General features: G+C 40.8%; 1 pseudogene; it reads right to left on the minus strand.

Annotated features, from left to right (window-relative positions):
- Nucleotides 1–10,953: 10,953 nt before the first annotated feature.
- LOC101658266 lies at nucleotides 10,954–26,314 on the minus strand (annotated as a pseudogene).
- Nucleotides 26,315–26,650: the final 336 nt, after the last annotated feature.

The following is a 26,650-nucleotide window of genomic DNA, read 5'->3' on the forward strand; positions in this document are numbered from 1 at the left end:
ACAACTGGACCTATAAGTAATATAAAAATGAATAAAAGGTTGAAGTTGTCAAACATTTTGTCTTCCTCGATTCCATTATCAAGGCAATTAAGAGATAAACTGACATACTGCGTACAACTTTCCTCTAGTTCCTAAATGCTTCCTCCCCACCACTATCATGATCCCAATTCTACCTTACAAATCTGGCTAGACCAGAGGATGTACACTGGTACAGATTGGAACTAGAACACAGGGAATCCAGGACAGATGATCCCTTCAGGACCAGTGCTGAGAATGGCGATACCAGGAGGGTGGATGGAGGGTGGGGTGGAAAAGGGGAACCAATTACAAGAATCTACATATAACCTCCTCTCTGGGGGATGGACAACAGAAAAGTGGGTGAAAGGAGACATTGGACAATGTAAGATTTGACAGAATAATAATTTATAAATTATGAAAAGCTCATGAGGGAGGGGTGGCTGGGAGAGAAGGGGAAAAATGAGGAGCTGATGCCAAGGGCTTAAATAGAGAGCAAATGTTTTGAGAATGATGAGGGCAATGAATGTACAAATGTGCTTTATACAACGGATGGATGTATGGGTTGTGATAAGAGTTGTACGAGCCCCCAATAATATGATTTTTAAAAAAAGACTTCTTTAGAATGTTGACAAGCAAGGATATTACTTTGAGGACTAAAGTATGTCTGCCCCAAGCCATCGTAGTTTCCATTGTCTCCTGTGCATGTGAACCTTGGGTATCGAGTAAGGAGGACTGAAGAAGAATTGATGCCCTTGAATTGTGATACAGGGGAAGACTATTGAAAGCACCACAGGCTGCCAAAAGGACAAACAAATCCGTCTTGGAAGAAGGACAGCCAGAGTGCTCCTTAGAGGCAAGGATGATGAGCCTTCGTTTCACTTACTTTGAACATGTTGTCAAGAGAGACCAGCCCTGGAGAAGAGCATTATTCTTGGGACCATAGAGGGGCAGCGACAAAGAGGAAGGCCCTCAATGAGATGGATTGACACAGCAGCTGGAACGAGGAGCAATTGTAAGGATGGTGCAGGACCAAGGAGTGCTCCCTTCTGCTGTGCATCGGGTGCTATGGGTCAGAACTGACTGAAGGGCACCTAACAACAGCACCTGAAGTGAAATCGTTTTCTTTGATAGGAGGAACGAGCCCTCGCTCTAGCATCTACCTGGTACCTCCCAGGTTCATCTATCATGTGTCTAACATTTCCATTACTCGAACTCACATCTGGCCCCAGTGTCAGCAGTCTTATCTAGTCCACTGGACTGTTTCTAGGAGGACACAGGAGCAAAAGGCACAGCAGGCCCTTAATCACAAATCAGCTACACAGCACTTGGATTGATGATCCCCATCTGACGCCTGAGGGGGCCAAGGCAAGCATTTTGAGTACCTACCCATTCAGAAGACTCAGCTCAGTGAACGGTGCATTTCTTTTATATTCTGCTTTCTTGGAGTTGCTTTTGGATACTGATGAAAAAACTAGAAAAACTTCTATCACGATGGTTTGGGAAATGTTGTTCTAAGTTGAAAATCTCTATTTTCTCTGTTTCTTGTCTTCAAGCCTAGGCAGATTCCTTGGGGTGGCTTCAGATTTTTGAAACTTCCCCCAAATTCAGGGCACTCTTCTTAACTCTGACAGGAAAGTAAGCCTTGGAGCTTTTATTTATTTATTTTTAACATATTATTAGGGGCTCATACAACTGTTATCGCAATCCATACACACATCAATTGTGTAAAGCACATCCGTACATCGTTTCTCAAAACATTTTCTCTCCATTTAAACCCCCGACATTAGGTCCTCATTTTTCCCCTCCCTCCCCGCTCCCCCCTCCCGCATGAGCCCTTGATAGTTTATAAATGGGTATTTTGTCATATCTTGCCCTGTCCGACGTCTCCCTTCACCCACTTTTCGGTTGTCTGTCCCCCAGGGAGGAGGTCACACACAGTTCCATGTAATTGGTTCCCTCTTTCCTACCTTTACCCTCCCTGTTTTGCCACTCACACCACTGGTCCTATAGGGCTCATCCGTCCTGGATTCCCTGTATTTTCAGTTCCTATCTGTACCAGTGTACCTACCTTGGAGCTTTTAAATAGCTTCCCAATGTCACACGGTATAAAAGAGCCCACATTAGAACCCAGATCAGCTTTTCTCAAAACATTTCTCTTTTTTTTCCATTATTCTTGTGAGTCACCTGCTACTAATTGTCTCCAGATTTTCATTCCCTGTCCATACCTGACTTTGAACATTTCCCACCGCTATCGATACTTCTGAAGAATCCGAATCCCCTTGGATCATGAACCTGTCTAGGAGTAAACCAGGTTGCCTTTCTCTCCCTGGGACTTGGTTTGGGAGGATCAGCCTCTCCTTGCCGATGGCTCCTCTTCCTGCGAGCTACTCCCCTCTAGCAGCTCTTCCTCCTTCAAACCAGACTTCTGTGGGACGGCGTTCTTCCCGAGAATTATGCCGGGCCCTGCTGGGAACACAAACTGATGCAGGAGAGTCAGACTCACCCAGGCCTTCGTATCTTAAGCACAGAGAATAGCCTCATGGCCAGGGATCTGCAAAGAGATGTTTGCTCAAGATGATGCACTGAGTTCTGATAAGAAATTACTAGGATGTCTAGTAATGTGAAGTTGTTATTGTAATTTTATGTTTTAAGCCATTAATTTTTCACCTTCATAAAACATAGAAGGCTATCATACGCAAGGGGACATCTACTTTTATGGAAAAATATAATGAAACAATCATGGAATTTTTCCCACAAAATTGTTAAAGATCCTTAGTGTAGTTTATAATTATTTATACACACATGAAAGAGTGTTACTTTTTCTTTTTGTTAGTGGAGAGGGATGAATAATTTTTAATGGTTTGGAAACCACTGTTCTATACTCATGCTTCATAAATATTAATGTATAAGCCAACCACTGAGGTTCTTGTTAAAGTCAAGTTCAGATTCAGTGGTTCTGCTGGGTCTATATTTTCTGACAAGTCCTCCAGTGATGTCACCCTTTGGCCCAGGGACCATACTTTGAGTAGCAATATTCTCTACATCACACTGCTTTCCTTGGTTCACTGCTAATGAACTGCTGTAAGCATCCGATCCATCGACACTGAAAGGGGGAGAACAAACAGAAAAGACATAGATGCTAAGCGATTATTTTCAAATGGTTCTCTTATCTGAATAAAACTAGTTGATGCCGTTTTAAATGACTGAGGTGAAATCAGGTTAGGTCTTGTGTGTATCAATCCATCTGCGAGACAAATGATGTTTGCCGTTCCCCTCATTTCTAAATAATATTGTAGATTAAAGAAAACATCAGTAAAATGACCAAATGATAGGTTTAATTTCTCAGCTCTCCAAATAACCTGTTCAGAGGCGCACTTCTCCCCCCTCCCTTCATCTTCAGGAACTCTCAGACAATCCTTTCTCGTGGCATTGCCCACAGTGCACAGTCCAAGTTCAGCCTCTCCCCTCTTGGCCTGAACTCGAACAGAGGTAATAGATCTGCTTATTGATTGGTAGCAGCTTTTTCCCAGCTCATTCTTGAGAGTAAACAGGCTAGAGGAATTAAACTTAATTAACACCTCATCTGCAGATAGAAGTTAGTCCATAGGGCATGCCAATTACCACCCAGCCACTGCCCTACGTGGGCAACTGGAGAGAGACAAGGGCTTGGCACAGGGAGGTGAGTGGGGATTGTTTATGCTCAAGCTCTTGGGGGCTCAAAGCCAGTGTACAGTGTAAAAGAGGGGCCCCAATGGAAGTGCATGCAGCCTCTTGCAAAAGGCTTTATTATTTGGCTCTTTTTAATTATTTTTGAAGCTTCATTGTGCTTTATTTTGTAAGGAAGCAATGTGCTGTTTATAAATGACTATTTTATTTGGGAGCAGAAAAGGAATTTATTTCCATGGCTCAGAATAACATATTTGTAAATGGTCTTCTTAAGTAGCTGGAGGTATTTTAGGAATCCAGAAATGGGTGGCTTAGGGAAAAACAGTGACAATAATTTTTTAAAGATGTTGTTACTCAGAAGGCCCACTTTGCATGTGTTTTCTACTGAATATGTGGGGAAATTAAAAATAGGAAAATATCTTAGATAGTGTCAAATTTATGACAGACAGGTGAGAATAACTATTTTCACCCAGTTTTATACTTTCTTTTCCAATTTCTAATTTTAGGTTGATGCGTTAATAGTCTGTTTAATTACAGACTATTAAAAAGTTCAACCAGTGGACATCTCTGAAAACAGTTGTTGACTTTCTTCTGTGCTCTTAGTTCATTACTTTTATTTCCCGAATTTGTAGTTCTTATATTATTAGCTGGCCAAATACATTTTATAATGTATTAGATGGATTTGCATTTTGGTCAGACTCCTAATATTAAGCATCTATCTTTGATCTCAACTAATTAATTTCTTGTGACTGCCTTCTGCCAGAGTTCAGGCAAGTCATTTTAGATTTCTTTAGTATTTATTAAATTCTTACTAGGTGCAAATAAGATAACATCAGTAGTTCCGTGGGAAAATTCTTGCCTTCCATATGGGAGACTTGGTTAGATTCTGGGTCAATGCATCCCATGTAAGCTAACACCCAATTTCCGTGCAGACTTGAGTGTTGCTAGGATGTTGATACGGTTTCAGTAAAGCTTCCAAATTAAGAAGACTATGAAAGGAGGTCTGGGGACTAATGCTGAAAGCAGCTAGTGACAATCCTGGGTTTCAGTGTTCTAAACCCCAACTGATCACCTGAACCTGGCAGCATTTTGTTGTGCATGAGATCACCATGCGTTCAGTCTAACAATGACATGAACAAATAAATTAGCTCCTAGATTTAGAGATGACCGAGGTGAACAGGCAGCCTCTCAAATTCACTTCCATGGTGTTGATTCCACCTCAGAGTCACCCTCTAGGACAGGGTGGCACTGTCCCTGTGGGTTTCTGAGGCTCTTCACAGGTGGAGAGCCTTGTCTTTCTTCTCCCTGGGAGCAGCTGGTGCTTTCCAATGGCTGACCTTGAAGTTAGCCCAACATGTAATCACTAAGCCACCAGAGCTCCTTACTTGCCCCTTCTTTCTAAGAATTCATGATTCATAGCCACATTGTGATAGATTTTTATATTAAAATGTATTTCTTTATATTTAATTCCCTTAATTATTGATTGATTTTTATATTAAAATGTATTTCCCTTAATTGTGGCTATTCCTGTTCCTAGGCTTTGTTTTATTCACTGTGAGAGTTATTTAACTTTTGTAATCTGCTCTCTGATTAAAACCATGGAAAGGATGTACACAGACTCATCATTACAGCTCTTTCTTATAATGGCTCAGTAGTTCAGCACTGCTCAAGCAGCGATGGCACTGGACTCAGAGACTGGACTTCTCTGAGCTTAGGACTTTATGTTAGGGGTTCAGAACACATTTCTAATAAAGCCGAAACCCTGAGTTCAATCCCCTTGTGGAACACATATATCCATATGGCTTGTGAAGTTCTTTTGGCTTGATCTGGTCTGATGTTTGTGAGTGGATGCCTTTGGTGCAATGGAAGCAAGAGTAACAGTTGGGAGCTTTGGCCCAAATCTATCACTACTCATGGAAAAGCAAGCCAAGTTCAAGTTCTACTGTCAGTGAGAGCGGTTGAGGGGTGGGGGGATATTTTTATTTAACAATGAGGCACGTTCGCCCATGTTTTATGTTGCAATCACTGTTTTCTGGCTGAATTAAATATGTTGGCCTAGAACCTGAACCTAAGGGTAATCAGAGGCCTCTCTGTAATAGGGAGAGAGGCCACCAAGGGTAGAAAAGGCACAGACACTTGTCCCCCAGCACGTAGGTTAGAGAGCAAAGGGAGTTGCCAGGATTGGAAAACTTGAGCTTCCACGGAGCACAGCTCAGGGAAGTTGCAAAACATGGCTCCAGAGAACCTTTACTCCCCCGATTCTTTATATTGTCGGTCATGATCTGTCATTTCTTTGTCATTCACTGTCTCTCTGGAAGTTGAAGAACTGGACTACTTGAAGGGGCCATTCTGTAGCGGGGCCTCATCTGATCTGTGTCCTCATACAGTCTGTGTTTCCCTCCAAGAGTTGGTTTGTCTGTCTGTTTGTCTGTCTGTCTGTTTCACCTTCGGACTTCTGAGCCCCTGGAAAGCAACAACTTCACAGCGCCAGTGGCTGGCCTAGCACTTAATAGGCTCTCAATTGACATTTGTGGCTGAATGAATGCTGGGACTCTGGGACGTGAGATCACAGCTTGCCAGGGACAGAAAGAGCTGTGAGGTGGTGCTGACAGCTGGAGAGAGTCTCACAGAAGTCCTAAGGAAAAGTGAGATCGCCTTTGGGGGTCTAGGAGGGAGCCTGTGGCAGCAGCAATGTACAGGAAAGCTCTGGCCCAGCGCACAGTGAAATGCAAGGCTCTGGAAGTAGCTTTTTGTTGCTGAACTTGGAATTGAGTGGCCTAAGTACTGCAGGAAGCCACAGTAATGAGAACCCAGGGAAAACAGCCAGAACGGTTATACAGGCTGGGGATCGCTAAGAGCCTGTGGAATTTTCCTCACAGGAATGGAGGGAACTCAACTTGTTCCAACATTATGTATGAGAATCGATGTATCAGGGATTTTCATTTCCCCTATTTTCCCCGAAAAGCAATCCAATGTGACAGTATTGTAAGGATGACAACCATCCTCTGGGGGAATACAAGGAAGCCCCAGAACCTCCCGAGCACATGTCTAGTACACAGCAGTGATGGGGATTTATTTCAATCCAGAAATCCAGATCACTTAATTCCCAGCTCATGGCTGCTTTCACTACCACCCCACCCCACCCCCGCCCCACCCGCCTGAGCGGCCCCAATTAAAAAGAAAGTAGATGTCTCCATTGTGGGGAATGGACATCCTGCTTCTTGGCTTTGGAGAACCCCAAGTGATATTGTCTGAGTAACAGAGACTATGTCCTCTCCAGTGACCAGCGCCCAGTGGGATTTAAGACAGGATTACATGCAAACAGAAAAGATAATGATGTGTTACATTTCTGTTGTTTTAGATAATTCAAAAAGTTCTCAGAAAAAAATGGAATTAAGAGTGAATGGTGCTTTCTACTCCCTTCTATTCGGTCTTCTATATTAATATCATCAGCTACTAGCCTTTTCACTCATGTTAGGTTCCTCCTTTACAGGAAAAAAAGGAGAAAATGCTTTTTTTTTTAAATTGCCCCTTTGCTTATTTTAAAATTTCTTAAATACACATTTTACAAAGTTTGGTTGCTTAGAGATATAAATAAGACATTAGTCTCGTTCGTCAAATAAATTAGAATTAAATATTTGCTAAGAAGAACTACAGATATTATGGCCATAGGATCTCAGAGAAACGATTTCCACTAGCAGCACTCTCATAGGGTGAAATAATGACTCTCACGTTACTGGAGCCTTGAACCATGAAAGGTGAGAAAGATTTTAAGAGGTAGATAGACTAGAACAATGAGTGCCATTTCCTAGCTGTGTGGACTCTTGTTACTCTTGAAGGGTGCTAACTGCATCCAAATTCTGCCTCCATCACTTATCTTAAAGTCATTAATTTTGCTTGCTTCTGCTTTTTCACCTGCAAAATGGGAATAGTAATGTCACCTACTGTTTTAAGGCTAGATGGCTGTCTTCCAGTTGTCTCTGATCTATCATAATCTTATATACAACAGAAATAAGAGTTGCCTGAACCTCTGCCATTCACAATATCACTGACGTATTTTAATCTATCCTTTGGGCTGTTGTGCCAATCCATCTCATACAAGGGTCTTGCTTGCTCTACATGGTCCTCCTCCAGTGGTTGCTATGATATACAACTGAGATAGTTAATGTTTATTGTGCCAACCTGGCCAAAAAAACACATGTGGGTCAATTGAAGGGAGGAGAGATAAATGGCTCACCTTTCTAGTTCTTGGGTCTCTTGCTTTGTGATGGTCAGACCAGAGTGCAGCTGCCTTAGCCAGTTTCCTGCTTCAGCTGGCAAGGCTCACTTCCTGCAAGACATCCCCAAGGAGAAGCCACATGGACCTACCCCGGTGCAGCCCCGGGTGCTGGAGGAGCCGTGTGGAGACCCCTGCCACCTCTGAGATGCTTACAGGCTCACTTACTTGGCTTTCCTCCTGCAGTTGGTGTCATGGTGTGTGCTTTGTGAGATGGAGGAGGACTTTGTGGATTGGTGTTGGACTTATGGGTTAATGAGCTAATGTTGGATTTGTGGGCTTGGGCAGCACTGCGTTGGGATGTTTTCTTGATATGCACTTACCCTTTATATGAAACTCTTTCTTATACATACAAGTTTCTGTGGATTTGTTTCTCTAATGTACCCAGACTAACACAACAACCAAAGCATGTGAGTTAGACAATGTTGTGTTGTGACCCATATGATTTTCATGGGCTAAGTTTTAGAAGTAGATCACCAGGCATTTCTTCCCTATCTTAGTCTGGAAGTTCCTCTAAAGGTTGTCTGCTTTGGGTGACCCTTTGAATATTTGAAATATGGGTGGCATCATTTCCAGCATACGAGCCACCACAGTATGACAAACTGACATAGAGGTGGTGGTTATGGTTGCTAAAGGGATCAAATATGTCAATACATATAAAAAGTATTCTAAGCAGTATCTGACACATAGTAAACTTTATGTGCACTTTAGATGTTATTTTCTTTATGTCTCAGTTTCCTTATATCAAAAATAGAGTTAATAATACCTCATTTACTTATTGTCATGATAAAATGAGGTAATTTAACTATCTGGCACAAAATAAATATTAAACATCACTTTTCATCCTATTTCTTAAGAGAAAATTCCTGTTTCTCAGTTTAAAGTAGACAATCATATTCATGCGAAAATGCTAACTTACAGACTGACTTTTCAGAAATTGCCAGGGTAAGCTTTCAAATTCTGTGAGCATGCCAGTAAAAGTTTTGGCTCCACTTTTGCAGGCAATATATTATTTACACCCCCAGTTCCAAAGGTTATCAAGTGCCCAACACTGACAGGGAAATTTCCATGATACACTCAGCGAGTCCTTTGAAGAGGCTTATTTGCGTCATCCTTTCAGAATCAAGCAATCTTATCGAAGTCTATAAAGCTTTGCAACACTTATTTCATCCACCCACACTAACGGCTTTAAAGTCTGTAAGCTTGTCAGAGACTGTTGTTTTTCATTTCACTTTGGAACTCTCCGAGCTAATGAATGAGAAGGCCTGCATTAAAGGGCATTTATAATAACAGTAATAAAACACTCATACATTTGGAGATAAACCAGCTTTAAAAAATGAATCTTGGCTGTATTCTTTCCCATTAGCATATACTTTGAACAGAGCCCCTCACAATAGCATGCAAATGTTTGCGTGTGGGCAGTAGGATTTAAAATTCCAAGTTGATTCCACCTATTTTATCTCACCACGTATTTCAGGATTTTTAAAGATCGGCATTTTCCCTTTGAAACAAGGGCAAATGTCCTTTCTTGGGGGGCACTTACTGGATTAACTCCACCCCAGCTATTGAACATCATCTCTACATACACTACAAGCATCGCATGTCCATTTGTTTGCTTTTCAGTCTCTCTGTCAAAATTTTTCTTAGGAAAGAATATGCTAACAGTGGTTGACTAGCACAGACCATAAACCATGAGAGCTTGTGGCCACTTTAAAGATTACTTGGTGAAATCACACTTCAAATTCTCAATATTCTTCAATAATATCCATGGTCAGAATGCAACCATGTCAAGAGGTAGCCTATGATCCAGAACCTATGATTTTGAAGGAAGAAGTCCAAACTACATTGACCATATTCATGAAAAACAAGGCATCAGGAATTAACAAAATACCAATGGAAATGTTTCCATAATCTGATGGAGCACTGGAAGCACTCACTCATCTATGCCAACAAATCTGAAAGACAATGAGCTGGAAGAGATCCATATCTGTGTCCATTGCAAAGAAACATCCCACAGTACGAAGAAATTATTGAGTATTATTAATATCACATGCAAGTAAAAGTTTGCTGAAGATAAGTAAACAACAGTTATGCAATACATCGACAGGGAACTCCCAGAAATTCAAGTTGAATTCAGAAGAGGGTGTGGCACCAGGACTATCCTTGCTGATGTCAGCTGGATCATAGAAAACAGAGAATACCAGAAAGATGTTTACTTGCGTGTTATTGACTACACACAAGCATTCAGCTGTGTAGGTTATTAAAAAGTATGGATCACTTTGAGAAGAATGGAGATTTCAGAGCTTGTTCATGGATTAAAAGGTAGTCATGTAAACAGAACAAGAAAATCGTACATGGTTTAAAACCAGGAAAGGTATGGGTCCAGGTTGTATCCTTTTACCCTATTTACTCAGTTTGTATGCCAAGTGACTCATTCAAGCAGCTGCATTATAGGAAGAAGAGAGCAGCATCAGTCCTGGAGGGAAACTTATTAACCTCCAATATGCAGACAAACAACCTTACTTGCAGAAAGCAAGGAAGGCATGAAGTACTTTCGGATGAAAATCAAAGACTGGAGCCTTCAGTATGGATTAAAAACAAAGAAGACCAAACTCCTCACAATTGGACCAACAGACAACACTTTGATACAGAGAACATCTAAGTTATTAAGGATTTCGTTTGCCTTGGATCCACAATCAACACTCATGGAAAGGGCAGGCCAGAAAACATCGATGTATTTCTTTAGACAAATCTGCTGCACAAAAATCAGACCCCAAATTCATTGCCAGCGAGTCAATGCCAACTCATAGCTACCCTATAAGACAGGATAGACCTGCCCCTGCCACTGTAACGCTTTTATTCACTTTTGGAGAATCATTATTCAATATATTTTCTTTTTCTCTAACATAGAATTTTTCCATCTTACATTATTTTTTCTTGCAGCTAAATTAGGAATTTGTAGCATTTTTCTCCTAATAAGTACTATGAAGTTTTCATAAAATGCATTCTATTTTCTTGTTAGCCTGCTCCAAGGAAATCCATGTATTTAAGATGCTTCCTCAAAGTTTGGCCCATAGCAAATGATTGTTCAAGCCAAAGATCTGAGTGGGAAACCGAGATTATCCTGCTGGAGAAAGTATAGTTGAACAGCCAAGACCACTGGGTAGCTGAAAAGACGACCACACATCCTGAATCCCTCATTCTGGTGTGAGGGAAGGACAACTGATCACTGGATATGCAATGTTACCACTGGTTCCAAATCATTGCTTCTGCCACAAAGATAGTAAAAATGCCATCCCTTCATGCACAGCTTTAATCCTCAGGGGTTTTTTTCTGGGCCTTGATGGGCAGATGTTACTTGAACTTCACATAGGGTACCAACAGTTCCATAAGCCTCCTTGATTTTCTCACAAAGATGAAGATCTAAGGTTGAGTCCATCCATACTACAATCCTGTACTGACTTTGTGATTTCAGAAGCAGACTGCTCTTTCTGCAACCCGCTCAAAATTTTTCCTGACCATCTGCAGTCCTTTAGATCATGATATGACTGTTGTTCTTCTGTTGGCCTCGATCACCTGATGGCCAGAGTCTCCAAGGCATCGTTATCAATAACATCAGCAAGAACAATTTCTATGATGGTTACAGCAACACCTTTGGTCAACAAATTCAGCCTTCAAGTCAACCAATGTATAGTCCTAAGGCAATCAAGATTTTTCGTGTATTTTGAAAAATGGCTTGTGCGGCATGATTCATGATATCCACTTCAGTTTGGCAGCAATAAGCTGTTCCCAATCCACTGTGCATCATTATTGTCATGATCCTTAAAAAACATCCCCACTTAGGATGGGTAAAACCTATAGCCTTCCTTGATGCCAGGGTTCCTTTTCGGAAAAGAACCAGCTGTTATTCTTCTACACATCTGCTCAATGGGAATAATTTCATATTGTGGGAGAATGAAAGCTATCTCCCCCCATGTTTTTGGTGAAAGCAGTTTTGATACCCGCTTCCTGAAACAACTGAGAAATACAACTGGCGATTTTATTTGCCATCACAGTTGTCAGATCACAGGTTTGCCTTCCAGATGGTTCTTTCTAGCAGCATTCCCTACTGTAATCTGGCCCCTGGGCTGCAGGAGGACCTGCCCTGGATTATTTTCCAACCCACAGAATTCTTTTGTTTCCCCCTCAAAGAGTCTTAGACCAATGAGCACACCTCAGAGACCACCATTACCTTGAGTGACTGCCTGGGAGCCCTCGCTGTGCTAAATCAAGAAGCATCTCAAGATTGTAGCTCTTTACAGGAGTAGACAGCCCTGTCTTTCTCCAGTAGAGCAGCTGGTCGTTTGGAATTGATAACCTTGTGGTGAGCACCCCAGCATGTAACCACGATGTCACCAGAGCTCCTCAAACCATTGATACATTTCATTGGGCCAGTCTACAACACAGGATCTCCTTAAAGTGTGCAAGATCAAGGCTATCACTTGAAAGACTAAAGCAGGCCTGACCCAAGCCATGGCATTTTTAATCACCTCATATGCATGTGAAAATGGTTGAACAATTGACAGGGTAGACCACATTGATGCATTTGATTTACGGGGCTGGGGCAGAATAATGAAAGTTATCACGGACTGTCAGAAGAAAACACAAATCTGCCTTGGAAGAAGCAAAGCCAGAATTCTGCTTAGAAGTGAGGATAGTGAGACTTCGGCTCAGGTACTTGGTCATGTTATCAGGACATGTTCCAGTCCCTGAAATAGAACAGTATACCTGGTGGACCATCATTGAAAAAGATGACCACTGAGTTAGTTAAAGTTCATTGTGCCAACCTGGCCAATAAACATGAGGGTTTAATTGAAGGGCGGAGAGATAAATGGTTCAGTGAACCTCGACTTTCTAGTTCTTGGGTCTCTTGCTTGATGATGGTCGGACCAGGGTGCAGCTGCCTTACCAGTTCCCTGCTTCAGCTGGCAAGGCTCACTTCCTGCAAGACACCCCCAAGGAGAAGCCACATGGACCTACACTGATGCAGCCTCGGGTGCTGGGGCAACCGTGTGGAGACCCCTGCCAGCACTGAGATGCTTACACGTTCACTGATTCGGCTTTCCTCCTGCAGTCGGCATCATAGTGTGTGTTTTGTGAGATGGAGGAGGACTTTGTGGATTGGTGTCGGACATATGGGTTAAGGTTGGACTTGTGGGCTTGTGCAGCACTGGGTTGAGATGTTTTCTTGAAGTGCACTTACCCTTTATATAAAACTCTCTCTTATATATGAGTTTCTGTGGATTTGTTTCTCTAAAGTATCCAGACTAACACAACCACTGAGGAGATAGACTGGCATAGTGGCTGCAACAATGGGTTCAAAAATTATTCATCGGGTTACCATACCTTGGAAATGACTCAACAGCACCTAACAACAACAACAACAATAACAACCACATCCTTGACAGTTTGTCGGCAGTCATATTTGCATGTTAGTAGTGAAGAATTCACTACTACCTGTAACCAGAGTGTTTAACATAACAACTCATGGTACATAATCAAAGTAGAACTTCATTTCTTTACTTCCTATTGTCACTTTAAAATGGTTTCAGGGGAGGAAGCTTTCTCTGGCCTCTGAATAGAAACTTCCAGAAAGTATGATGTTTCTGGTCCTTGAAGTTACAAGAGCACATTGTCAGTTCTGTAATTAAATACCCAATTCAATATTTCCTTTAACATTGCAGTGTTCGAACAAAGGTAAGAATCTCTTCCTACGCAATCATTATTACAGCAAAGTCCTTAGGTGGAGTGAGCTGTTGGTTTTGAGGGGGAGGGTGGTGTAGGCTCTTCTTTACAATTGCCCCTTCCTTCCTGGCACTGAACTAATCTTTGATTCTGGCCCTTCAGTCAGTGGTTTGCAGGGAAGGAAAAGGGGAAATGAGGACCAATAACTCTTACTTCATTGACTTGTTCTGAAGTGAATTTGCACTTGCTAGGTGCTGTCGGGTTGGCTCTGATGCATAGCAACCATGGAAATAGAACAAAACTCAGACATATTGACCGTTGCGCCATCTCCACAATATTTATTATGCTTGATCCACTGTGCCAATTCATCTCCTTGAAGGCCTGCCTCTTTTTCTCTGATCCTCCTAATCAGAGTTTGTATCGCCCTTGAAAATCTGTAGACAATTGTAGCCATGTAGGATCACACCCATAAGTTGTTCTGTAGGAGAAAAACAACGAGGTCTTCAGCTAGCATAAGGAATCATTCTTTTTGGAAACATAACAGCAGTTCTACTTTTTCCTATAGGGTCACTGTGAGTTGAAATTGACTCAGTGACGCTGAGTCTGTTTGTTTTCAGTGTTTCTTTTAAATTCTAAAATGGTTGCTTACATAGGAGTTGTCCATAAGCCTGATCTTAGTAACCTGGAGGCTGCCTGTGTATGGAGAAAATAAAATTTAAAAGTTCCCTATAAAAAAAATGATTGCTTAAGCCTAGCAAGTACTGTTTTTAAATTAAGCCAAACCACAAGTCAATGCTGACTTATAGTAACACCCCACGGGTTTCTGAGACTGTAACTGTTTACAGGAGTAGAAAGCCCAGTCTTACTCCCTCAAAGCTTCTGGTGGTTTCGAACTGTAACCATGCAGATCACAGCCCAACACATGACCTCTACAGCACTAAGGCACCTCAAGTATTGTTTGTAGGTCCTCTCAAATCTGTTCTGATGCATAGCAATCCTATGTACAACAGAATGAAACAGCCTACACCGCTGCGATCCTCACAATTGTTCCTCTGTTTGAGTCCATTTTTGCAGCCACTGTGTCAGTCCATGTTGGCAAGGGCCTTCCTTTTTTATGCTGTCCTTCCACAGTGGCAAGCATGATATCCTTCTCCAGGGTCTAGTCTCTCCTGGTCACATATCCCAAGTATGTGAGACAAGGTCTCGCCATCATTGCCTCTAAGGAGCATTCTGGCTGTACTTCTTCCAAGACAGATGTGTTTGTCCTTTCAGCAGTCCAGGGTACGTTTAATATTTTTGGCCATCACCAGAATTCAAATGCATCCATTTTTCTTTGATCTTCCTTATCCAATGTCCAACTTCACATGCATGTGAAGCCATTGAAAACACGATCACATGGGTCAGGCATACCTCAGGCCTCAAAGTAACATCCTTGCTTTTCAACATTCCAGTCCCTGAAAAAGAACAGTATACCTGGTGGACAGACATTGAAAAAGATGACCTCGCAGTTAAAGTTTATTGTGCCAACCTGGCCGATAAACACAAGGGGTTAAATGAAGGGCAGAGAGATAAATGGCTCAGTGAGCCTTGCCTTTCGAGTTCTCGGGTCTCTTGCTTTGTGATGGTCAGACCAGGGTGCAGCTGCCTTAGCCAGTTCCCTGTTTCAGCTGTGAAGCAGATTTGCCCAACACAATGCATCTTTTGATGTCTTGACTGCTACTTTCAAGAGCACTGATTGTGGATTCAAGCAAGATGAAACCCCATTGGTCCTCTTGTGAGTTTTGTTTCTTTATGTTGAGTTGTGATCCATAATGAAGACTGTAATCCTTCATCTTCATCAGCAAATGCTTCAAATACACTGCACTTTCAACAAGAAAAGGTTTTCTTTTTTTTTAATGACTTTATTGGGGGCTTGTACAACTCTTATCACAATCCATACACACAGTCATTGTGTCAAGCACATTTATACATGTGTTGTCATCATCATTCTCAAAACATTTCAAACAAGGTTTTCTCCTCTGCATATCTAAGCATGATAATAAATAAGACTTCTTCCCATCAGGATGCCACATTCCTCTTCATATAATCCGGTTTCTCTGATGATTTGCTCAACACACAGATTGACTAAGTTTGGTAGGGGGATATAACCCTGACACATGCCTTTTCCGATTTTAAATCATATGTTAGTCCCTTGCTGTGTTTGTACAACTGACTCAATCCACGTCCACTTTCCTCGGGAACACAATGAAGTGCTCAGGAATTTCTGTTCTTCTCAAACCTATCCACGTTTATTATGACCTACACATTACAATGCCTTGGCATAGTTAATTAAATAAAAGTAAGCATCTTTATGATATTATCCGCTTTCAGCTATGATCTGTGTGATGTTAGCAATGATAGCCCTTTTTCCACATCCTCCTCTGAATCAGGCCTGAACTTTGGACAGCTCCGTCTCTGTGCACTGCTGCAACCATTGTTAAAGGACCTTCCGCAAAATTTTACTGGCATCTGATATTAATGACTTTGTTACATCATTTTAGCATTCTGTTGGATCACCTTTCTTTGGAATGGGTACAAAGATGAATCCCGTGTAGTCATTTGGCCAAGTAGTACTCTTCCAACTTTCTTGGATTAGATGAGTGACTACTTCTTGTATTTTATCAGCTTTTTTGAAATATTTCAGTTAGTATTCTAACAATTCCTGGAGCTTTGTTTATGACTAATGCTTTCAGTGCAGCTTCGACTTCTTCCTTCAATACCGTTGGTTCTTGTTCATATGCTACTCCCTGAAATGATTGAATGCCAACTAGTTCTCTTTGGTACAGTGACTCTGTGTCTGCTTTCCGTAGTCTTTTGGTGCGTTCTGCATCATTAAATATGTTGCCCATGGACTCTTTCAATTTTGCAATGTAAGCCTTAAAATTTTTAATTCGTTCTTTTAGTTTAATATATGCTAAGTTTTTCCTTCAATTTTGGGTTTTCTAACTCTAGGTCTTTGCATATTTCATTATACTATTTTATTTTATCTTATCTTGCTGCCCTTTGAATGTTTCTGCTCAGTTCTTTTATTTCATTTCTCCCATTTCCTTTAACTATTGTACACTTAAATGCCAGTTTCAGAGTCTCTTCTGACATACACTTTGATCTTTTCTTTTCTATGTTTTCGTGTTTTGCTTTCCCCATGTATGATGTTCTCGATGGCCTCCTACAGCTCATTGGGTCTTCTGTCATTAATGTTTAATGCATCAAATCTGTTCTTGTGATGTTCTTGAGATTCAGGCAGGATATCTTCATGGTCATATTTACATATCAATGGACTTGTTTTCATTTTCTTCAGCTTTAACTTACATATGAGCAATTGGTAATCTGTTTCAGAGTTGGCTTTAGCTGCTGATATTAAGCTTCTCCATCATCTCTTCCCACAGATGTAGTCAGTTCTATGTCTTTGGATTCCATCTGGTGAGGTCCATACATATAATCACTTTCTATGCTGTTGGAAAGAGGTAGTTGTGATGACGAAGTGGTGAGTCTCGTCAAATTCTATCATACAATCTCCAACTTCATTTCTGTCTCCAAGACTATATTTTGCAACTCCTGTTCCTTCCGCTTTGTTTCCAAACTTTGCATTCCAATTGACAATAATAATGAATGCATCTTGATTCATGTTTGATCAGTTTGTGACTGAATACATTGGTAGAATTCTTCAATTTCCTGCTCACTAGTGTTAATGATTGGTGTATAAATTGGAATGATGATTGGATTGAGTGAATTTCTTTGTATGGGGATAGACATTATTCTATCATAGACAGCACTGTACTTTAAGATAGATCTTGAAATATCCTTTTCTTAAGCATGCAATGCCATTCTTCTTGACTGTGTCTTTCTTGGCATAGTAAACCAGAAGATTTTCTGACTCCAAATGGCCAATACCAGTTTATTGGTGTTAGCTCACTAACACTGAGAATATTAATTTTTAAGTGTTCCATTTCACTGTTGATGACTTTCAATTTTCCTAGATCCATCCTTCATACATTCCAAGTTCCAGTTATTTGATGTTTGTAGCTGTTTCTTCTCCTTCAGAGACTTGTCCCATCAGCATTGAAGGTCTTGGACACTTCTTCTCTAACAGGCTTTCCTCCATGAGCATCATTATGGTCGACTCTGCAAAGAGAGAGCAGATCTTCCTCAGCCATATTTTGCGTGCTTGCAACCCGAGGGACTCCTCTTCTGGCACTGTCTCCAACAACTTTCTGCTTTGGGTCATCAGGTTTTCAGTAACTGACAGTGTGTCTATGCTGCCGATAGGATCCTCAGTGGCCAATTCCTCTGAAGTAGACAACCTTTTCCTTCTGCAGACTCTGTTCTTAATCTGGAAGCTCTCCTGAACCCTGTTCACCTTGAGTGACCCTGTTGATATTTGAAATGCCAATGACACAGCTTTCAGCATCACCAACCTGAGCCACCACACTAAGGTAAACTGAAAGACAAGCGGCAGAGCCTACCAATGACTCTTTTTCTTAAGTCAAATTTCTACTCTGTCTATTCTTTGGGTCTGGTTTGGCTTTGAGAAGAACGTTTTAACTGAGATCATGTTGTTTGAATGTGGTAAATATTGGGGTTGCCAGTACATGACTACTGCAGACAGCTCCAAACTGCTGTAACTGAAATATATTTCTTTAGTTTTAAGGAGTTTGGTGGGCCACATTCCTGCCTTCTGCTGAAGAGCTTTAAATATCCCCTGCCCAACACCCTTTTTAGTATCCAGGACAATAGATTATAGGAAAAGGAAAAATATCAGGGCAGTCCTCCAAAAATAGGCCATGTTATTTTGAAACAAATTATCTCATATTTTTCCCAGGGAATCTTGCAGGGACAAAAATGTTCCCTGGAGAAGCAAGCCTGAGGACCTTGATGGAATTTTAGGGCAGCGAGTTTGGGTTGATTCTGTTTTGTTCATTCTTTTGTTGCATTAGTTTCCTGTTTCAATTTGCATAACTGTACATCTTACCAAGTTCCCCAACAACTAGGTGCTCTGGCAATTTTATTTTCACACTCTTAATATAGCTCTAATTTTCTTAGCAAAACCCGGGATGCTTTAAAAAAAAAACAACCTTAAGCAGTAGCCTCTGTTTAAGTTTCTGCTTTGCTATAGAAATTGTTTTTGCTTTGCTACAGTAATTGCATTATTTATGCTTTAGAGATTATATAGATTATATATATTTATTTGGGACCATTTCAAACCCAAACACAGTTAGATAGTTAAGGCTTATTGTGCCAACCTGGCACTGACAAACACATGTGGGATTAATTGAAGGGCGGAGAGGTCAATGGCTCGGTGAGCCTCCCCTTTCTGGTTTTCAGGTCTCTTACTCTCTGATGGTCGGACCCGGGTGCAGCTGCCTTAGCCAGTTCCCTGCTTCAGCTGGCAAGGCTCACTCCCTGCAAGACATCCCTGAGGAGAAGCCATATGAACCTACCCCAATGCAGCCCTGGGCGCTGGAACAGCCATGTGGAAACCCCTGACCACGCTGAGATGCTTACACACTCACTGATTCTGCTTTCTTCCTGCAGTCGGCATCATTGCATGTGTTTTGTGAGATTGAGGAGCACTTTGTAGATCAGTGTGGACATATGGGCTAAGGTAGAACTTATGGACTTCGGCAGCACTGGGTTAGGATGTTTTCTTAATGTACGCTTACCCTTTACATAAAACTCTATCTTATACATATGAGTTTCTGTGGATTTGTTTCCCTAGTTTACCCAGATTGACACACCCAGCAATGATCCAATAGCTCTGCAGCAACCACTGTTAGGCTAAATAATTTTATTGGTGTCTCCAATTATTCTATATATACACAAGTTTCATTTCTTTCACTATTTGCCTTTTCTCAGAAGAGCAAGTTCAATCGAATTCAGGCCAGACTGTGTTTATGGAGCCCACACAATATCAGAAAACAAGCTCGACGCTGGTTACAAAAGTGTAATGCACGTGCTCTTCCTAAGGAGCTCACAGTCCCAAAAGTAACACAGACTTCTAAAAGGGGAGGAGAATGCACATGCAAATTGGAAGAGGACATGGGTCAGGGAACAATTTTGTTCCATTTGAAAGGGATCAAGAAAAGCTACAGAGACATGATCTTAGAGCTAGGCTTTGGGATTTTATTTTGGAGATTGATATGGTTTTGTTCTGGTTTGTTTTTATTTACAAGCCCATGATGCAAGAAGGAAGGCTAGTACAGAAGAAACCAACAAAAGGGGCAATAGCAGCACACAGTGCAAATACCTGGTGGATTTGTGGAAACAGATGAATCAGCAGAGAGACGGGCACTGTGTTTACTTTAAGGCACTTGGAAAGAAGTAAGCTAGGGCAAGAGTGAGGGGCCCTCCAGCTGCTTTCAACCACTTCATTGACTCAAGTGTATTGGTATTTATGTATACAAGTGAGCAGGCCGAAAACTAAGACTTTCATCTCCCAGTCAATTCATGTTCAGGCTGGTTCCCTGCTCCCTGGTGAGGGAAAGAAGGGAGAGGACACCAAAGGGGAAACACCATAGACTAGCTAGAAGAAAGAAAATCAAACCAGAAATCCAAAGACCTAAACTCAAATCTAAGTCAACTGTCCACTCGCTTTAGATTGCCCATTTTCCCTGCCTTGAGCTTCAGTAGTAAGGTGTATAATTGTAAGTCTTGCATACCACAGCAGGTAGCTGATGATGAAGATCAATTACAACCATAATAATGAGCGGTTCTGAAAGCCCACTAAATATCAGTTTTCCTTTTTTTAATATATTGTGAAATATTTATTTCTAATTACAAATAAAGGAATTTTATCTTGAAGCATAATGTAGCATGGGTAACAGTCTTCACACTGGGGACTCATATGTGGGCATATCTGCATGTGGGCAGACCCGCCTGGAGAAGGAGAGAGGAGCCAGTTTTCTTTACATTACATCTAATTCATAAAACAGCCCTGTGATGTAAGAACTTTTCATCTCATTTTTCAAATGACAAAATAGAAATAGCAGATGAAATCCATCTCAAAGCCCAGATCTAGAGAAGGCTAAGTTTGGATCAGGATTGATTTTGACTGATTCCAGAATGGACGCAGCTTTCATCTAGTCTCCTCCATCCATCTATTCCTGAGTGAGATGCGGTGCTGTCCGGTTTCATGTGGAAGGAAGCAGACGCCAAAGCAAAGTTTGTCTCCTTAACTGCCAAGATTGTCCAGAGATACTGCATGCATGTTCAGGGTTTCTTAAAATTGTCACAGAAGAATATGTATAGAAAATTAAAATAGTTTTTAGCTAAAATTATTTTGTCATCCTATATGCTGGACTCTTTCTCTGATGTACGCTGGATTATAACTGGGACCAGACCTTTCACTTACACATTGACTGTTCTGCCATTTGTTCAGAGTGATTAAACGCAAGGAAATTGATCTAGACTGTCTGGTGGGAATTCAGACTCATGCTGAGACCCCAGCTGAGTCTAATAGTGTTGGGGAATGACAATAATTAACAATGAATAAATGAATCAGGAAATCATTTCATTTTCTGCTTATTTTCCATACATTTTGAGAACATGGAGTAGGGAATCTTACTTAGTGCTATTTTTCTTTAGCATCACTTTAAAATTTGACAGTCTCTTTTTTTCAGACAAGGAACAGATTCAGGATCCAATCTTACACAAGAAATATTATCCAGCTAAGATATTTTTATAAGATAGCTCTGTTTTTATTTAATTTCACAGTTTTCTTCTATTTATGGCAACTGGTTCTGGTCTACTCATGTTGGAGCTATGTGGTTTCCTTCTAGAACAAATATATTTCAGCAAAACAAAAGTGAGCCAAGTTAAAGAAAATATTAAGTATAAGGATTATATTCAGAAATGGAAAAAATCATCAAACTGATTTACAGATGACTTGAATTTGAGGAACTGTGATCTATTTCAGCCTCCTTAATTTACATATATAAGCACACAAAATAAAGTGCTAGATCTGGACAAAAATAATGAACTAAATCCCAGGTGTGTCTTGTGTTTGTTCTTTCCCCTATCCCAAATTTCCTGTCCAAGTACTAAAATCTCTTTTCTTATTCTTCTCTCTCAAAGATTTTTGTGTGTGTCTCTTTTACTAAAATCTTGGTGACACTTGTTTGTAATGTATCCAAGTGTGTTCGTCTGGGTAGACTAGAGAAACAAATCCATAGAAACACTCATGTGTCTATAAGAAAGAGGTTCATATACAAGAGCAGTTAAATATTGAGGAAACATCCCAGCCCAGTCCAGATCTAGTCCATACCGATATTAGCCCATATATCCGATACCAATTTATAAAGTCCTCTTCTGACTCACAAAACATATGCAATGACGCCGAATTCAGGAAGACCACAGGCCAGTGGGTGCAAAGTCTTTTTGGATGCAGTGGTGGTAGAAGCATCTCGGTGCTGGCAGGCGTCTCCATGGGGCTCCTTCAGTTTCCAGGGCACGGGGTCTATCAGCGTAGTGCCATGTGTCTTGTCAGTAGAGTGTCTCATAGGAAGTGAGCCTTGTCAGTAGTTAATCTCCAAAGTGAGCAGAGTGAGTGTGTCTTCTGCCTCCAAGGAGGAAATCTCAGAGTTTTCCCAGATTCCTCAGGGGAAGGCCATGTCCACATAGAGACCTCATTGGTTATATCTTGATTGACAAGCCAGACTCCACCCCTTCACTCATAATCCTCTCAAATTGACACCAGATTATGTAGCTACCACACCAAGTCACAGCAATGGCAAGTACATCTTAACTGAATTGTCAAGAAGCTGGTCCATCATGTCATAGAACAAAAATCACTGTTAAAGGGAAAACCTACATGTTCACAATCCAACATTCTTATATTAATAAATGATTAAAAGTTTCTAACTTTTAATACTTGTAGAAATATTTACAAGTTCTAAATAATATGTGTCCTTGAGTTTAATGAACTCAAATAAGTTAGAGAGATTAATTATCAAACATCAGTGTGACTGTTTCCTAAGATTAATGTTGAAGACATAAATGCAGTTTAATTCAATTAGTATTTATGAAATGTCAACTCTTTTCCCATCTCTGTATTTAGCAATGAAGGTACTAGATAAATTTAACATCCTGATAGCTGTAGTGTGTTGGGAACTATGACAGTTAATATCATATGTCAACTTGAGTGGGCTATGATTCTCAGTAGATTGGCAGACATTGGATTGGTTGCTGTTTCTTAATATAATATAATGTAATCATAATCCATTTTGTGATCTGAAGGGAGAAGTCAATCAATTGAAAGTCAATCCATTGGAAGCCAATCGATTTCCCAGTATCTTTTGGATTTTTTTTGAAGCTATGCATCCAATATAAGTGGATGTTCTGGCAAACTCTCTGGCCCCCTTTCCTTCCCATCTTCCTCCTTTCCTCCCTCTCTCCTTCTGACCTTACTTGTCATTCTATGACTTCCAGTACATGAAACTTCAGCCTTCATTCTGTTCTCGGAGCTGCAGATTGGGCATTTGTTAACTCCTACAGCGCTAAGGAGAAACCTGTTTGATGCCTGACCCATGGATTAGGACTTGTCAGCTGTCTTAGTAGTACCTAACTAACCACAACAAGGTTTAACAACAGAAACGTGCAAAGATGATTTGAAACGTGTTGAAGTCTGATAAATAGAAGTGTGCAAAGGAATAGAAAATTGAAAGAGAGGAACCCAGGAGTGGTGAATATCTGTTACAATTTGGGAAGTGAGTAGCCCTGATAAACAGAAGGATATGAATAGAACGGTTGACAACGGTCAGATCATGCAGAGTTTGAATGCCAGGATTTAAGCTTTATTCTAAAGGCCAGGGATCTATTGAGGTTTGGGAGCATCGGAAATGCATGAAGAAGTGTTTTAAGAAGACCGATCTAAAAAGCGTATGTGGGCTTGATTAGGAGGAAAGAGAAACGAGACTGTTGCCCTGGAACTGCAGTAGCTTCGTGATGATGAAGGCTGAGCCTGAGTGGCAGCCTTGGATCCCAAAGGAAAGGACACCTCCAGCTGCTTAGTAGCCACAGATTTGGTGTCTCTATGTCTCCTCTTCAGTAAAAGGCCTTAACAAGGTGACTGGGGAGGAGAGGAGGGGAATTGGACTTCACTAAGGTAGGAAAAGCCAGAAGAAAGAAACTGTCTCTATCACAGGATGAAATGCTGCAGAGCTAAGACACAAATGCAGGTGACACTAAAGGCACAACTTCAAGGAACGATCAGGAACAGAACAATCCATGTAGTTATGAACTACACATCGAAAGAGGAATGCTTATGAGGTAATGCATGAATTGTTCTTTAACTTTTTGAAACCAAGGTTAAGAGGGAGGGGGTTCATTTTAGCCCTTTAGAAGTCTACTTCAAGAAGGTATTTTATCAGGAGTGTGTTTGCCATCTCTTGACTGACAAGAAAGCAGTGTGTGGTTTGAAAATGGCTGCCTGTTCTGGCATACAACTGCTGTGCAGTAATTTGCAGTCATGTATATTTTGTGTTTGCCTTATTATTTGTCTGTCCGTTTATGAAGCCTAATTAGGACCTAGTAAGCTATAAATACGGTAGAGTTATACTTTCTGGCAAATTCTTTAATGTGACTGATTACCTTGGCACAAAGCTACAGTTGCTCGAGCTTCTTAAATAAAAACTGCATAATGAACTTTCCATCTGTCAAAGTTGCATAATTAAAGGCATCCGCTGTGCATAGAATTAGCACTTCAGGTTTTGTTCACAGGTTTGGACAGCATCCATCATCAGTTTGACAGATGGAATTGTTTTTTCTTTATCTCTTCATTTGGCTCCCCTTTCTGGAGCTCCAGAAGTCCCTACAGAGGCCCCCTTCAAAACCTAAAACACATGTGCCTGGGAGAATCGACTGCCGACAGGGATGACCCGTTAGCCTGCTTCATTATTCATTACCAGACATAAGTTGAGAGTCTAAAGGTGTGCCCTTAGGGAGGGGACCAACCCACCCCATTCTCTCCTGGACGCAGAAGAAAGCTATAACAGAAGCATATTTGGATACCCAGCATTCCTTAAGATGGAAAAGATAACTTCTTTACTTCTCTGGGGCATTTTCTGAGCACCTGAGATGTGCTCAGCAGTTGAAAATGTTACAAGATAAGTCTTCATGTTCATCTGTATAGTCTAGCTTCACGTCTCGTGTTGTTGTTGTTGTTGTTAGGTGTCTGGGAGTGGGTCTCCGCTCATAGCAACGCTCTGCACAAGGAAACTGCGCAGACCTGTGCCACCCTCACAATTGTTAGTGTGTTGGAGCCCATTGTGACAGGCCCCATGTCAATCCATTTGGCAAGGGCCTTCCTCTTTGGTGAAATTCACTTTACCAAGGACAATGTTTCCCAGGGACTGATCTCTCCTGACAACATATCCGATGTACGTGAGACAAAACCCCTCCATGCTTGCCGCTGGCTGTATTTCTTCCAAGACAGATCGACTTGGGTTTTGGCAGTCCATTGTACTGTCCATATTCTTCACCAACACTGTAGTTCAGAAGCATCGTTTTTGCTTCAGTCTTCCTTAGTCAGTGTCCAACTTTCACCTGCATAAGACACCGTTGAAAATACAATGGTTTGAGTCAGGTGCACCTTAGTCCTCAAAGTAATTTTTTTTTCTCTACAGCCCCTTCAAGAAGACTCGTGAAACAGATTTACCCAAAGAAATGTGTCATTTCAGCTCTTGACTGCTGCTGCCATGAACACTGATTGTGGCTGCAACCAAGATGAAATCCTGGACAACTTCAAATATGTGCCTAAGTAGTGGGCAGGGTAGTTGATTTAGAAGAGCATGCAAAAAGAAAAGAGGGTAGAAAAGTAATCAATCCATTCTTCAGTTTAAGATAGAAATATAAACAAATTTCTAATCATTACAGGTTGTGTTGTAAAGATCTATTTGTAAATGAACAATTTGGCATGTATTCATATAATGATAAGAGGTCTGGAATTTGTTTCAAAAGAATGGAGAGTGAAGCTGAAATAATTCATGACACGATAATTGCTGAAGCAGAAGGATGAGTAAGTGGCATTTTAGAATTTTCCATAATAAAAAGCAAAAGAAAAATGTGATTAAAACCTAATAGCCTCACGACAGAGAAACTTACAGATGCCTCTATGGAACTTCAGATATGGAAAAATCTCTCTCTCTCTCTCTTTTTTTTTACATTGGTAAGCACTCATTTTTACAATGGCAAACACCCATTTTCTTACAATGAATCTACTTTGAAGAACTCATTAAGATCACTAGTCCTATTGTAAAGATTAGGTTAAGAGATAACATTGCCTCTCAGATTTCTATTCATGAATATGACATCTATTATTTCCTAACAAGTGTTTTGCTCACAGTTTAAAAATGCAGGAAGAACCAGGAAAATCAATTACCTACAGACCTTCCAAATCCCTTGATTAGCCCAAGATCGTAAGGAAACACATAAACCAAAGTGACGCAGAGACCCTGAGTAAAACCAATTGAAACTATGTCTACTCATCTCACAGTCAGCTCCATCAGAGAAATCCCCATGCCAAGGAATTAATTTTCTTTGCAGACTCAACTCCCTCCACTTCCTTCTTGCCTTACCTCTCTTCTTCATTGTATCCATGTTTACTTTCTTCCAGAAATATTTATTGATTAAGTACTATGGACTAGACTTATTTCTAGGTAATCGGAATTCAGCAAGAAACCACAGACATGATCTCAATTCCTTTATAATTTCTGTATAAAAGATGCTTATACATAAAAAATAGTTGAAAGGGGGACAGGAAACGTGCCATGAAGATTGTTTTACATAATGCTTGATACAGCACTTATAAAGTGCCAGTTGTCACTATCAAATAACATGGGGAAAATATTAGCCTAAATGCTGCCACTGACCCTGCCTCCCATGTCAAATCGTAAAAGTATAGTGGAGAAGATAGACATTAAACAAATGAATCTA

Source organism: Echinops telfairi, unplaced genomic scaffold (assembly GCF_000313985.2).
Source record: "Echinops telfairi isolate 266 unplaced genomic scaffold, ASM31398v2 ScPeMD7_4225;HRSCAF=4972, whole genome shotgun sequence".
Taxonomy (NCBI): domain Eukaryota; kingdom Metazoa; phylum Chordata; class Mammalia; order Afrosoricida; family Tenrecidae; genus Echinops; species Echinops telfairi.